The sequence below is a fragment of the Zootoca vivipara genome, chromosome 6 (assembly GCF_963506605.1).
Source record: "Zootoca vivipara chromosome 6, rZooViv1.1, whole genome shotgun sequence".
Classification (NCBI taxonomy): domain Eukaryota; kingdom Metazoa; phylum Chordata; class Lepidosauria; order Squamata; family Lacertidae; genus Zootoca; species Zootoca vivipara.
Window position 1 is genome coordinate 14,919,973 of NC_083281.1, and position 13,501 is coordinate 14,933,473.

The following is a 13,501-nucleotide window of genomic DNA, read 5'->3' on the forward strand; positions in this document are numbered from 1 at the left end:
TTTCTGTGAATGGGTAACAACTGACCAATCAGGATGGTTACATTTTGACAGACAGCCAATCAGACATTGCAAACAGCAACCTCTAGTGTCTGGAGCGCACAATCAGCAGGGAATCACCGCGATGCTTATGCAGGGAAGGCAGCCCAGCCTTTTGAATGGTTGATTGAGCGCCGTCCTGCTGGCAGACAATGGAATTGGATTCATAAAATGTATCCATTCTGATTTCAATTGCCCAGAAGTGTTACAATGCAACTTGGCTGAAGGGGAAAACATACAACTTCTCCAGAAATTTATATTAAATCAATGCCTTAACTCAGGGGTCAGCAACCTTTTTCAGCAGGGGGCCGGTCCACTGTCCCTCAGACCTTGTGGGGGGCTGGACTATATTTTTTTGGGAGGGAAATGAACGAATTCCTATGCCCCACAAATAACTCCGAGATGCATTTTAAATAAAAGGACACATTCTACTCATGTAAAAACACGCTGATTCCCGGACCGTTTGCGGGCCGGATTGAGAAGGCAATAGGGCCGCATCTGGCCCCCAGGCCTTAGTTTGCCTACCCATGCCTTAACTGATTTGCTGCATTCCAATGGCATCTTACTCTGACTTGGAAGGCAGATCTTAGGCACGGCCTTCTTCCATAATCCTACAGGCATATGGTCATGTAAGGGACGCGGGTGGCGCTGTGGTCCAAACCACTGAGCCTCTTGGGCTTGCCGATCAGAAGGTCGGTGGTTCGAATCCCCGCAACGGGGTGAGCTCCTGTTGCTCTGTCCCAGCTCCTGCCAACCTATCAGTTCGAAAGCACATCAAAGTGCGAGTAGATAAACAGGTACCGCTGCGGTGGGAACGTAAACGGTGTTTCCATGCGCTCTGGTTTCCGTCATGGCGTTCCGTTGGGCCAGAAGCGGCTTAGTCATGCTGGCCACATGACCCGGAAAGCTGTCTGTGGACAAATGCTGGCTCCCTCGGCCTGAAAGCGAGATGAGCACCGCAACCCCATAGTTGACTGGACTTAACTGTCCAGGGATCCTTTACCTTTTATGGTCATGTCACATACAACTCACCCCTTCCCAGGAGGAAGCAGAATAAGGAACAGGAGATGTTCAGAAGCAACAATGAACCAGACAGAAATCCATTGGTGGAGTGTATCGGAACCAGGTACTCTCAAAGCCCAAACTCAGGGAAGTCCGGAAGGCAGAGAAAAATGTAAATAGTTTTATTGTTCTTTGGGAAGTTGGTTTGTTGTTGTTGTTTAGTCGTTTAGTCATGTCCGATTCTTCGTGACCCCATGGACCATAGCATGCCAGGCACTCCTGTCTTCCACTGTCTCCCGCAGTTTGGTCAAACTCATGTTCGTAGCTTCAAGAACACTGTCCAACCATCTCGTCCTCTGTCGTCCCCTTCTCCTAGTGCCCTCAATTTTTGCCAACTTCAGGGTCTTTTCCAGGGAGTCTTCTCTTCTCATGAGGTGGCCAAAGTATTGGATCTGTCCTTCCAGTGAGCACCCAGGGCTGATTTCCTTCAGAATGGATAGGTTTGATCTTCTTGCAGTCCATGGGACTCTCAAGAGTCTCCTCCAGCACCATAATTCAAAAGCATCAATTCTTCAGCGATCAGCCTTCTTTATGGTCCAGCTCTCACTTCCATACATCACTACTGGGAAAACCATAGCTTTAACTATACGGACCTTTGTAGGCAAGGTGATGTCTCTGCTTTTTAAGATGCTGTCTAGGTTTGTCATTGCTTTTCTCCCAAGAAGCAGGCGTCTTTTAATTTCGTGACTGCTGTCACCATCTGCAGTGAACAAGGAGCCCAAGAAAGTAAAATCTCTCACTGCCTCCATTTCTTCCCCTTCTATTTGTCAGGAGGTGATGGGACCAGTGGCCATGATCTTGGTTTTTTTGATGTTGAGCTTCAGACCATATTTTGCACTCTCCTTTTTTACCCTCATTAAAAGGTTCTTTAATTCCTCCTCACTTTCTCTTCCCTCCTGCCTACTGTCCTTTCTTGACTTTCTCTTGGACAGGGCTAGTGAGAGAGTCTGCGGACAACTGCTCAACTGCTCAACTCAAAAGGGAGTTCTGAGCTCTATCCCTTTCCTCAAATTCTTCTGGCCAGCCACACCAAGGGAAAAGCAAGGGGGGCAGGGCCTTCCGCCCCAGCTGCCCTCAGGCAAAATCCCTTGAAAGCAAGGGGCCGGAAGCCCTATTTCCTACTTTCTGCACTATCATAACCCCAGCCACACCTGTCAGGTCATGTGACCCACGTGACCCCCACTTCAGAAAGCAAGGGTGGTCTTCCAGTCTGAAATATATCCAGGGAGTGCTCGAGCTGGCGCCATGCTGTGTGGGCATCCAGCAGGGTCCCTTTTCTCAAGTTTGTGACGATAGGTAGGAGGATGCCAGGAGGGATAGCCTAGTGCAGGCATGGCCAAACCTGGCCCTCCAGTTGTTTTGGGACTACAATTCCTATCATCCATGACCACTGGTCCTGTTAGCTAGGGATGATGGGAGTTGTAGTCCCAAAACATCTGGAGGGCCAAGTTTGGCCATGCCTGGCCTAGTGGGAGACTGCTAGGGCATGGCAGAGTGGAGGCTACTCACTGAGTAAAAGAAAAGGCAAAGGTCAAGGAAAGCCAGATAGCTCAGGACTCAGGGCCAACCCTGTGAAAGGCCAGTCCGCAGAAAGGTATAGTGCCACGGCCAGGGTTAAATCAGGGTCCTAAGCAGAAATTGCCCTATTTTCCCCTCCCCTTCCTAGTTGTCCCAGAGCTCTAAGAAAATGGCTAGCAAATAATCGAAACACAAGCGGACTTCAATTGGGAGGAAGGCCTCCCGCAAGCCTTCTAGATCTGGAGGGACCCCGACTCTCCTTTAGAACATGTCTTACCCCCCTGGAAGGCAGTACCAGGCCATGAGATGCTGTCAAGAGAAAAGTTAGAAGATTTGTGGACCATCAACACAGCCTCTATGAAGCCGGAGCTGCGCTGGCCCCCAGAGGGCTCCTTTAATGAGGACTGGCTGGAAAATTTGAAGAAAACCTTAAGGGGCAAAAGGACCCATTGATTAGAGTATATTGCTGCCTTTGAGCAGATACAGAAGCTCACGAAGAACCCAGCCCCCCCCCCAAATCCAGCATTACAACTTCCTGTGATAAAGCAATCTACTCCTACCCCAGCACCTCCTTACGAGGATCAGCTGAATGAAGAAGATACTGAGGAATAGACACTGATCCCCTTCTATTACCCTACACCAAGGGACCGAGCCCCTGAAGACGAACTTATAGACCTAGAGGCTGGAGCAGAAGGAGGGGGAAGCATCTGGGATGACTACCGACCAGCAAAGAAAGGGAAGGATGCACAGCCCAGACTACCACGCCCCATAATTCCTCTACGAGCCCTCCCAATACTGCCAGTTAACCCGGGGGGAATTGATGCAGACCCTCCAAGATCAGGAAAGGCCAGTAGCCTATTCTTCTTCTTTCTTTGGCAATCACTTGTACCCGAGTAAGATTGTCTTCCATCAACACGGTTTTAACAATGGGTCCGTAAGTGACTGTGGAGGCAAATTCTGGATCCACACGTCCTTCCACAGTGGGGACATTAGTTCCCGGGCGGGAGTTGATCACGGTGATAGTTTGCCAAGCATGCCTGCCTTCCTCTTAGCACGTTTCTCCCTTGCGTCCTGAGTTCGAGTGTCTTCAAAGCCCATGATGCCTCTGATAAGGGCTGTTCTCCAATTGGTGCGGTCGCAGGCCAGTGTTTCCCAACTGTTGGTGTTTATACTACATTTTTTTAAAGATTTGCCTTGAGAGATTCTTTAAACCTCTTTTGTTGACCACCGGCATTACGCTTTCCATTTTTAAGTTCGGAATAGAGTAGTTGCTTTGGAAGGCAATCATCAGGCATCTGCACAACATGACCAGTCCTACAAAGCTGATGTTGAAGAATCATTGCTTCCACACTGGTGATCTTTGCTTCTTCCAGTACACTGATATTAGTTCGCCTGTCTTCCCAAGTGATGTGTAAACTGCCAGTTAACCCGTTGGGGGGGGGGGAATTGATGCAGATCTTCCGAGATCAGGAAAGGCCAGTAGCCTATTGCTGTCAGAAAGTTCTTCCTACAGTTTAGTCGGGATGATCCTTTCTTGCTGTTTGAATCCATTGATTTGGGTCCTGCCCTCTGGAGCAGAAGAAAGCAGGATATCTTAATGCACACACAGTTCTGGGATTGTATAAGTTTTATTTTATTTTATTTTATTAAAGCAGCAATAAAGCTCTGCCGTGAGATTGCAAGCTCTGTGGGGCCAGAGCGCTGTGCTTTGCTCTCAGTGGACACTTCTACAGCAGCCTTCGCCAACCTGGTGACCTCCGGTTCGCCCGATCCAAGAGCCACCCCAATGGGAGCGCTGTGACGAGGCCTGGGTTTCTGCAGCCCAAGGTGCATCGAACTCTGTGCACAGAGCGTATTCGACACCAGCAACTCACGTTCCTGCTGAGACCGTGACTCGCCGGTGTGTGTATTTGCGACCACTGCCTTTGTGCTTGTGGAGGGGGTGGAAAGGAGGGGTTGACTCATCCCAGCTGCTCTGAAGAACCAAACAAAGCAAAACTGAATCTGGAATGTGCTGAGAACAGGACGAGGGTGTGCGTGCGGGTGACGCATAAGAACAGAGACGTCAGGCCAGGGAAGCAGGGGTGTGCCTCTGCGAGTGTGTGCAGAAAGCACAGAGCTTGTGCAGAAAGCACAGAGTTTGCTTTTCGCAAGCTGGGATCACCAAGCACTTTGGTTCCCTCCCCATCCTCCGCAAATCATCTCAGAAGCAGCACCTAATTCTCAGAATTAGGTCCTCAAGGCACTCGCACAGGCTCAAAGATGTGGCTTGTTATAATTGCTTGGTAGGTTCTAAAGCTCAGCCCTGGCTGGAAAAAGAACAAGGCCGATGGATGTCAATAATGGTTTCTGGCTTTTAGGACAGTCCTTTGGGGTTGTTTGAAGTGGATTATAGTGAGAGTGTAGGTCGCTAGACCATCCCCCCAGGGGAAGAAGCAGTCCAAATCTCATCACTGATTGTTTTATTTTTATTTTTAGTTTAAATATTTTTTGTTGCATTTTCAAAATTACATATACATATGCATATATCTTCTTCAATTCCTGTTAATTATATATACTATATTCTTACATACATTGAATTTTCCCTTTCAAAGTACTATGACAGGCACCAAAGAACATTTCCCACCATCAAATTCTTTTTCTCCAAATTGTCTTCCTCCCACCTCACTGATTGTGTTAATCGTCCGTTCAAAAGCATGCCAAAAAGTGCAAGTAGATTAATAGGTACCACTCTGGTGGGAAGGTAAATAGCATTTCTGCTCTGGTTTGCCAGAAGCGGCTTTGTCATGCTGGCCACATGACCCAGAAGCTGCCTGCAGACAAACGTCAACTCCCTCGGCCAGTAAAGCGAGATGAGTGCCACAACCCCTGAGTTGTCCGCGACTGGACCTAACGGTCAGGGATCCCTTTACCTTTAACCGCCCTCAGCACCTTTAATGAACTACAGCTCCCAGAATTCTTTGAGAGGAGCCATGACTGCTTAAAATGGTATCAAATTGTTTCAAAGGTATGGTGTGGAATTTGCTCTAATCTGTGCTCTTCCGGGATAGGGAATTAGGAGCCTAATTTAAACCATTCTGTCTTTCTTGCATTTTTTTCGTTTTATAATGTGCGTAAAAAAAGGAGAGTTATGGCAACGGATTAAAATTAAGAGAGCAAAACTGAAACCATGAAACAGGCACGCAGAATGAGCACATTTGCACGTGGGTTAAAATAACGAAGTCCAACTAAAGAATATCAGCGTTATTTGATTATCAAGTCCGGTTCCAGATTTGCCAGGCTTGTGATGCAAAGGAGGGTGGTCTTGAAAACGATGGCCCCAGTTTTGTATATGTAATAAAGGAATGCTAAATGATAGGTAGGAAGTGTCTGGAGTTTCTGGTCCCTGTCAAAATCTCAAAAGGGGTGCAATCGTCTCCATTAGAGCTCTGCCCCGGTGTGAGCGGTGCCAAGCACACAGTGTGAGATTTCGGGCTGTTTCCTGAAACATAGCCAAGTTTGCTATGGCATCACCCTGTCTTCTGAGCTGCGAGAGGCACCCTGGATTCCTCCTGACCCCTTTCCCACATGTGTCAAACCACAGCGGCCTTTCCGAAAACAGCAACTAAACGCGAAGCCCCGACTCTCACGCCCAATGCTGGGTTATCACTTCCCTTTCCTGACTACAGATGCAGTCGTGAGTTCCCAGCACGCCACTTAATCGACAGGCTTCATTTAGCCATCAGATGCCATAAAGGCACACAGCAAGAGTGCCTCTGAGCAGGTCCACAGCCAGCACTCGGTCCTTCCAGGACGAGGGGAGCTAGCAAAACGTAAGGCCCACACATTTGGAAATAGTTTTGTTATTTAAAGGATGTCTAAATTAATCACCGCGGGAAACTCACACACACACGTAGGCACGATGGCAAAAGCTGCCTCTCCGGTTCTGGAAAACAGCCCTCTAGATTATGTTATTAAGCGTGAGGATTATTATTACTAATGGCATGTTATTAAATTGCTAATTGCCGCTGTCTTTGTCTGCGGCACTTACATAACAGGGGCAACCGGGTTCACCTTGAGAACGCGATTTCGCCCCAAGTTCTCCCACACTGACGCATCGTGCAATCAGATCAGATTTGTCGGTGTGGTTTTCTTAATCAGGAAATACAAAAGAGAGAGAACCTAGTGCCCTTTCCATGCCACGAGCAGCGCTCTCTGCACTTACTGGAACCCGTGTGGAGGGTTCCATCTGGCTAACATGCTGATCACCTATTGGGGGGTGGGGGGGAAGCTTGCCCCATATGCAGAGTTACTACTGAGTACACACAGCTGCCCCTAGCACCTTCCTTTTTATATACGAATGCTGCAATACCGTGGGAAGAGGGAGGAGGACTCAGGACCCGCACAGCCTATTCCTCACTGAGGGATGGAGGTCTGATTCCTGAGTTAAAAGTGATTTGAGCTCTTTTGCTTGCAAGAACATAGCTTCCCTCTCCTCTGCCACCTTACCAGAGGACCTGTGCTCCAAATAGCTCCAAATACAGGCAGTAACGCAGCAGGTGAAGCACGCTTGCTGCAGCAAGAGTCTAATATCTATGAATCTAAGATGAACTCTGCTGGTTCAGAGCAAATCTGCAGTCAGAGACAGGCTGACCTGGAAGGCAAAGGCCCCATTTATATATACCATCCAACATTTCTCTAATGAAAATGGGGATGTTCTATTACTACTACTACTACTACTACTACTACTACTACTACTACTACCCCACCCATCTGTCTGGGTCACCCCAGCCACTCTGGGTGGCTTCCAACAGATATAAAAACACAATAAACATGAAACATGTGTTATAAGGATTTAAGGTCTCAATTATAGGGGCAGTATTTCAATATGAGTAGGAAAATGAGAGTACTGTTATAAGAATTTAAGATCTCAAATATATAAATTAAATGTTCCTAAATTTACAAGGCAAACACATACATAAGTATGTAAACCACCTGTCTGAAAAAGCACAGGAGAGCAATCCTGAAAGCATTTTGACTCTCCCAAATTGACCTCAAATGCTTCTCTGCAAGGAGGAAGGAAATGGGGAAGCCTCTCCATTGTCTTTTGCTTACCTGTCTTTAGGGCATCTTTGTGTATGAATAGGGCAGTGGTTCCCAACAGGTGGTCCGCGGACCCCCAGGGGTCCGCGAGCTATGCCAGAGGGGTCCGCAAGATGCTATTAGAATAAAAAATATATTAAATATATTTCGTATGATAACAGATTTTTTGTTTTGGCCGCTTCCTGCATGAGCAGAGTCTAGCGCAAAACTAGAATTAGATAGAGGCAGTAGTTCTGCTGTATGCCGTTAGGTGGCGCTTTACAAACACTACTGTTTTGCAAAGAGGCAGCACGCGCATTCTACTAACGCTCACCTCCCCAAGATGCTTTGCGCGCGTCGGCTTCATTTGTGCGCTACTGCGCAGGTACCCTGTCTTCTCCATTCCCCTCCCTCCTCCCTGTTTGTAAACAAAGCGTTGTTTTTTGCGGAAGCTACAGTTCGCGTAGTTAAAAATGGACCGTTGGTTAAAAAGTGGTTCGTTCAAACAACAAAGGCCTACAGATGAGGAGGAAGATAATGCATTTGATGTTCAAGCAAGTAAGTCAGTGACTCTCGAACTGATCTTGTCAGTGTCCATTGAACCTAAATCGTCGGCGTCCCTTGAACCTAACCCTTCCAAGATCAGTGTTAAGTTTACTGGAAGAATTAGATTAGGAATTAGGAATTAGATTTAGGATTAGGAATTCATGGGGGTCCTTGTCACAATAGCGGCTCGATGAGGGGTCCTCGGGAAAATTTTGTTGGGAACCCCTGGAATAGGGTGAGCCTGTAACCTGGATTCAGGAATTAAGAGTATTTACCATCACAAAAGAATGGCCAGGTTCCCCAGATAAAGCAATCAGTGACCATTGTCAGGTACCCTGGCAGACAGGATTTCTGCTGTATACCGCCTCTTTCTGTGATGATGTTTTTGGGGGTGGTCTTGAGCTACACGGTGGGCAATTTCAAAAGTCTGTATAATAAGGGCTTGCACATCAATGTTCTGGGTTCCTTCTCCCTCCTGCGTGTGGTGAGTGGGGACCCTGTTGCAACAGTTTAATAAAGATCAGGCTTACTAGCTGCTTTGCTTCTCAATATTCTCTGGCTGGCCTCTGTTATTTTCTCCTACCAATAGGGAACCTACTTAAGGACTCTATACGGGCTCTTGGGTACCCCATAAGGGAAAAGGAGATTTTGTTTGCATCACATGAAAAAACTTCCCCATATGGGGCAGCCTTCAGATGTCTTCTAAAGGTTGTATAGTTACTTACTTCCTTGACTCGGGGGTTGCATAACTCCAACATTTCTCTGCTGAAAATAGGGAAATCCTAAGGAAAAGCAGGACATCCCGGGGCGGCTTCTGTAAATCTCTGAAAAACAGGGACACTTGGAGGCATCCTAGTATTTAGGCATTCTAGCTAAGAGTCCAATATATACAGACCAACCCTCTGTGAGTCCCTGGTCACCTCTGGAAGACCTGCCCCCAAATAGGGGAGTTTGGTCGAGCCTTGGGGTGGGGGACCTGTGGCTTTCCAGGGGCTGTTGAACTTGCAACTCCCATGGGACACCCCCCCCCCAGCACAAACGACCGAGGAAATCAAGGGTGGTGGGAGTCCAGTCCAGCAATATCCAGAAAGACCCCCCTCCCAATTTAAGAAAGGTTGCAGTTTTGGGGAATTTTTAGTTTATAGAAGAGGCAGAGAGGAGGCAATAGGGTACAACTTTATAAAATGACCAAAACAAAAATTTTAAAAAATCCTTCCAGTAGCACCTTAGAGACCAACTAAGTTTGCACCTTAGAGACCAACTAAGTTTGTCATAGGTATGAGCTTTCGTGTGCATGCACACGAAAGCTCATACCTATGACAAACTTAGTTGGTCTCTAAGGTGCTACTGGAAGGTTTTTTTTATTTTTTGTTTTGACTACGTCAGACCAACACGGCCACCTACCTGTAACTAACTTTATAAAATGATGTACGGCATGGGAAAAGCGAGCAGATAAAAGTCTCTCCCCCCCCCCCCACAGGACACTAGAACTTGTGAACATCCAATGAGCATCGGAAAACTCAGGAAGGATTTTTTCATGCAGGACAGAGTTAAACCATGGAACTCACTGCCACAAGGTGGCAACCAGGCCTTTGGCCGGTTAATATCCTAGAGAGTCTTTTAAATGTGTCTGTGGGAAGGGTTGGGTTACTGTTTTGTTGTTTTTTTGCTTTCATTATCTACTTGTGTTTTTTTATCTTGTATTTCATTCCGTGAAACACCCCCCCCCCCCGGAGATCTGGTAATGAACAGCAGTATATAAATTTAATAAGTAAACAAAGAAATGGCCACCAACTGGGATGGATGGCTTTTAAAGAGGATTAGATGAAATGGCTATTGATGGTTGCTAACCGTGATCCCACTGGATTGTGAGCACGGAGAAAAATATCTCTATGCAAACTTAAAAGAGATTTCTCTCCAGGCTTCGCACTGTGAGAGCTTGTCCCCAGACTAAATAACTGGGAGAAATAAATACATAGCCTACGCTACAGATTGGAGCTCAGCCTTGCAGAAAACCAGCTGATTTACGAGCCGCTTTTCTGGGAATTGCATACCCGAAAAGGAGCATGTGTTATTGAGGCTCAAAATAAACCGAAGAAATTGTATTATTCCAAGTGCCTCCAGCTGGAAGTTCTCTGCTGGTGATGGGAGGAGTGTGTGGGCATATTTGTAAAGGAGACTTATGTGTGAGGAAAAGGAGACTCTCCTCTGAACCTCTCACAAGATGCAAAGCAAGATCATTGAGAAGAACACAAAGACACACACACACACACACACACACACACACATGAAACACAACCAGCTCAGCACTGCCCCCTTCAGGTCAAGAGGGGACAGCAGCCTGTTTCTAGGACAGCCTGGTCCGTGTGCCAGGTTCACTTCCCAGAATCCTCCAGGGCAATCAAGCCTCTTTTATTTCCCAGAATCCTTCAAGACCTGCTCAGTCACAGACTAGGACTGAACTTTGCACGGGATATAAAAGGAATGCGTGGCCTCATTTTTCTGTTAATAATAAACAGGACAATATCTGTAGCCGTTGAGACTATTGAGGTCCCGATGGTGGATATCAACAAGATAAGCACCTGCACGGCCGATGCTGAATGAACCGTACACTTTGAGCACAACACAAGCGTGCATCGCACAAGGACGTTGCTGTATTTGCACGGGGCTCGCTTACAAAACTGCACACAAGACGCAGACCCTCCAAGTGTCCCTATTTTCCAGGGACAGTCCTGGATTCACAGAAAAACCACCCTGGTTTCTGATTTGATCCCAGAATGTCATGCTTTTCCTTAGGGCATCCTTATTTTCATTGGAGAAATCTTGGAGGGTCTGGAGTTATGCGACTGCGAGCCAAGGAAATAAATCAATATACAAGCTTTAGAAGACACCTGAAGGCAGCCCTGTAGAGGGTTTTTTTAATATAAAAAAAGTTTAATTTAATGTTATATTATCTGCTTTATATATGCTGAAAGCTACCCAGAATGGCAGGGTATAAATAAATAATTTACTATTATTATTAGGGAATAGGACGTCCCTGTTTTCATCAGAGAAATGTTGAAGGGTATTATTATTGTTTTTCAGCTCTCCCTAACAGGGAAGTTTCTCTGATGCTTAGATTCTCAGTCTCCCTCGGGAGGTGGTGGTCTCTCCTTCCTTGGAGGGTTTTTTTAAGTCATCTGTCATGGATGCTTGAGTCGAGATTCCTGCATGGCTGGGGGTTGGACTAGATGACCCTTGGGACCCTTCCAGTTCTACGGTTCTATGCTGGACCAAGATGGGTCCTTGGTCTGACCCAGCACAGGCAAAATAAGATTAGCTCCTGAACAACAGTCTTATTACTGATCATGGCAGATCCCAAACCATCTCCACTGCCCCAGGGTGGATTGGCAGCAGGCTTTAATCTGGGCAGGCTCCTTTGCCACCGTGCCAACCTGGCCGGCGATCTCGGAAGCCGCGTTTGGCACCGTTTGGGGAATGAGCTGTCGGAAAGCCCAAACGAGGCTTTTTCCAGCCCTCGGCTTGCTTGCTGACACAGCTCTGCCCCTGTGGCTTGGCAGGAGGTGCCTTTTTCCAATAGCTCACAGGCGCTTTTGGCTCGCAGGCCCAACATGCTCGAAAGGGGAGGCCAGGGAGCAGGCTGAAGAGGTGCAGCCCGAGCCGTTTGGGGACAGGCTGTTCTCTTGCGGTTTCCTCTGCAACCCCCGGCAAGAGACGGGTGTTGGTGGTGCAGAAGGGTGTGAGGTCGGTGGGTGGAGGAATGAGACATCATTGCACCCAGGGGGAAGGACCCAGGAGACGGCTTGGCAGGCTGGACGATTTTGTCCCTTAGCAGCAAGAGGCTTGAAATATATATATATAAAGAGAGAGAGGATCATCCAGTTGTGATGCAACAGCTGCTTTTCCGGCCACAGCTCCCGGGACTGAACGTCCCCTTCTTGCTCTGCCTGCCTGGAAAAAAACTATTGCAAAACCTTCCTCCTGGGTAGCTCGAGGATGGACTGGGTGGGGCAGTAAGAGCACAGAACAGCAGAGAAGCCTGCTGGAAGTCCAGCATCCTCTTCCCCCCATGGCCAAATACCTCTAAGAACTTACAAGTTCAGATAGACTGCCTCTGGACCTGGAGGTCCCATTAGAATGTAAGAAGTTGAGGTTTGGGAACAGAAATGTGACCTTGATGTGTAACAAGGGATGTGGGGCTTGGAACTTCCCTTCCCACCTCTCTCCCTCCCTCCCTTGCCAAATACCTCTAAGAACTTCAGATAGACTGCCTCTAGACCTGGAGGTTCCATAAGAACATAAGAGCCTGCTGGATCAGGCCATGGCCCACCTAGTCCTGCATCCTGTTCTCACAGTGGCCAAGCACCCTTAAGAATCTAGGGATCTAGATAGACTGCCTCAGGACCTGGAGGTTGTGAAAGAAGGGTCTTGCTGCCCTATCAGGCCAGTGACCCATCTAAGGCCAGTCTCTTGATCTCATCATGGTGGGAAACCTGCAAGCAGGATCCAAGGGCAAGAGCCCTCTCCCCTCCTGCGGCTTCTAGCAACTGGCAATCAGAACCATTGCTGCCTCGGGCTGTGGAGGCAGAGCACAGCTATTGCGGCTCGCAGCCATTGATAGACTTGATTCAGGTAGGTAGCCGTGTCTGTGTGGCACAGTTGAAATATATTTTTAAAAAAAATCAGAGACAAACTAAGTTTGTTCTGGGTATAAGCTTTTGTGTGCATGCACACTTCTTCAGATACAAATAATTTTTTTTATTGATAGACTGAGTTAGTTGAGGTTTGGGAACAGAAATGTGTCAGGGATGTAGGGCTTGGAACTCCCCTTCTCTCTCTCTCTCTCTCTGTCTCTTTTTACTGCTTCAGAAGAAAACATCGGACACAGCAGCTAAATGGAACCTCCTTGGACTGCAGCAGTCTACCAGATGGAAGGCTGCTTGTGAACTTCAGTGGTGGGTGGGTATATCCCAGCCATTTGCTGCTGGAAACGTAACACAAGAGAGATAAATGCAGTTTGGTTTCGTCCTATGAGGGCACCTGTCTCAAGAGACAAGAGTGCGCGCCTCTGGGGGTGAAGTCAAACGGCTGTGTTAGCATCACTGAAGTGATCTCCTCGGGGCGCAAGCTTGGGCACTGTGTAGGGAGGTATTGGGCTGCCCAGATGACCCCCCCCCCCAAGGCAGTGAAGGTTTAGGATCAGAGCTTTCCTTCTCCTAGATGGGCATGGGCTACCTTCTCAGGTGGACGAGCCCCACCTGCCCCTCACGTCCCTCTG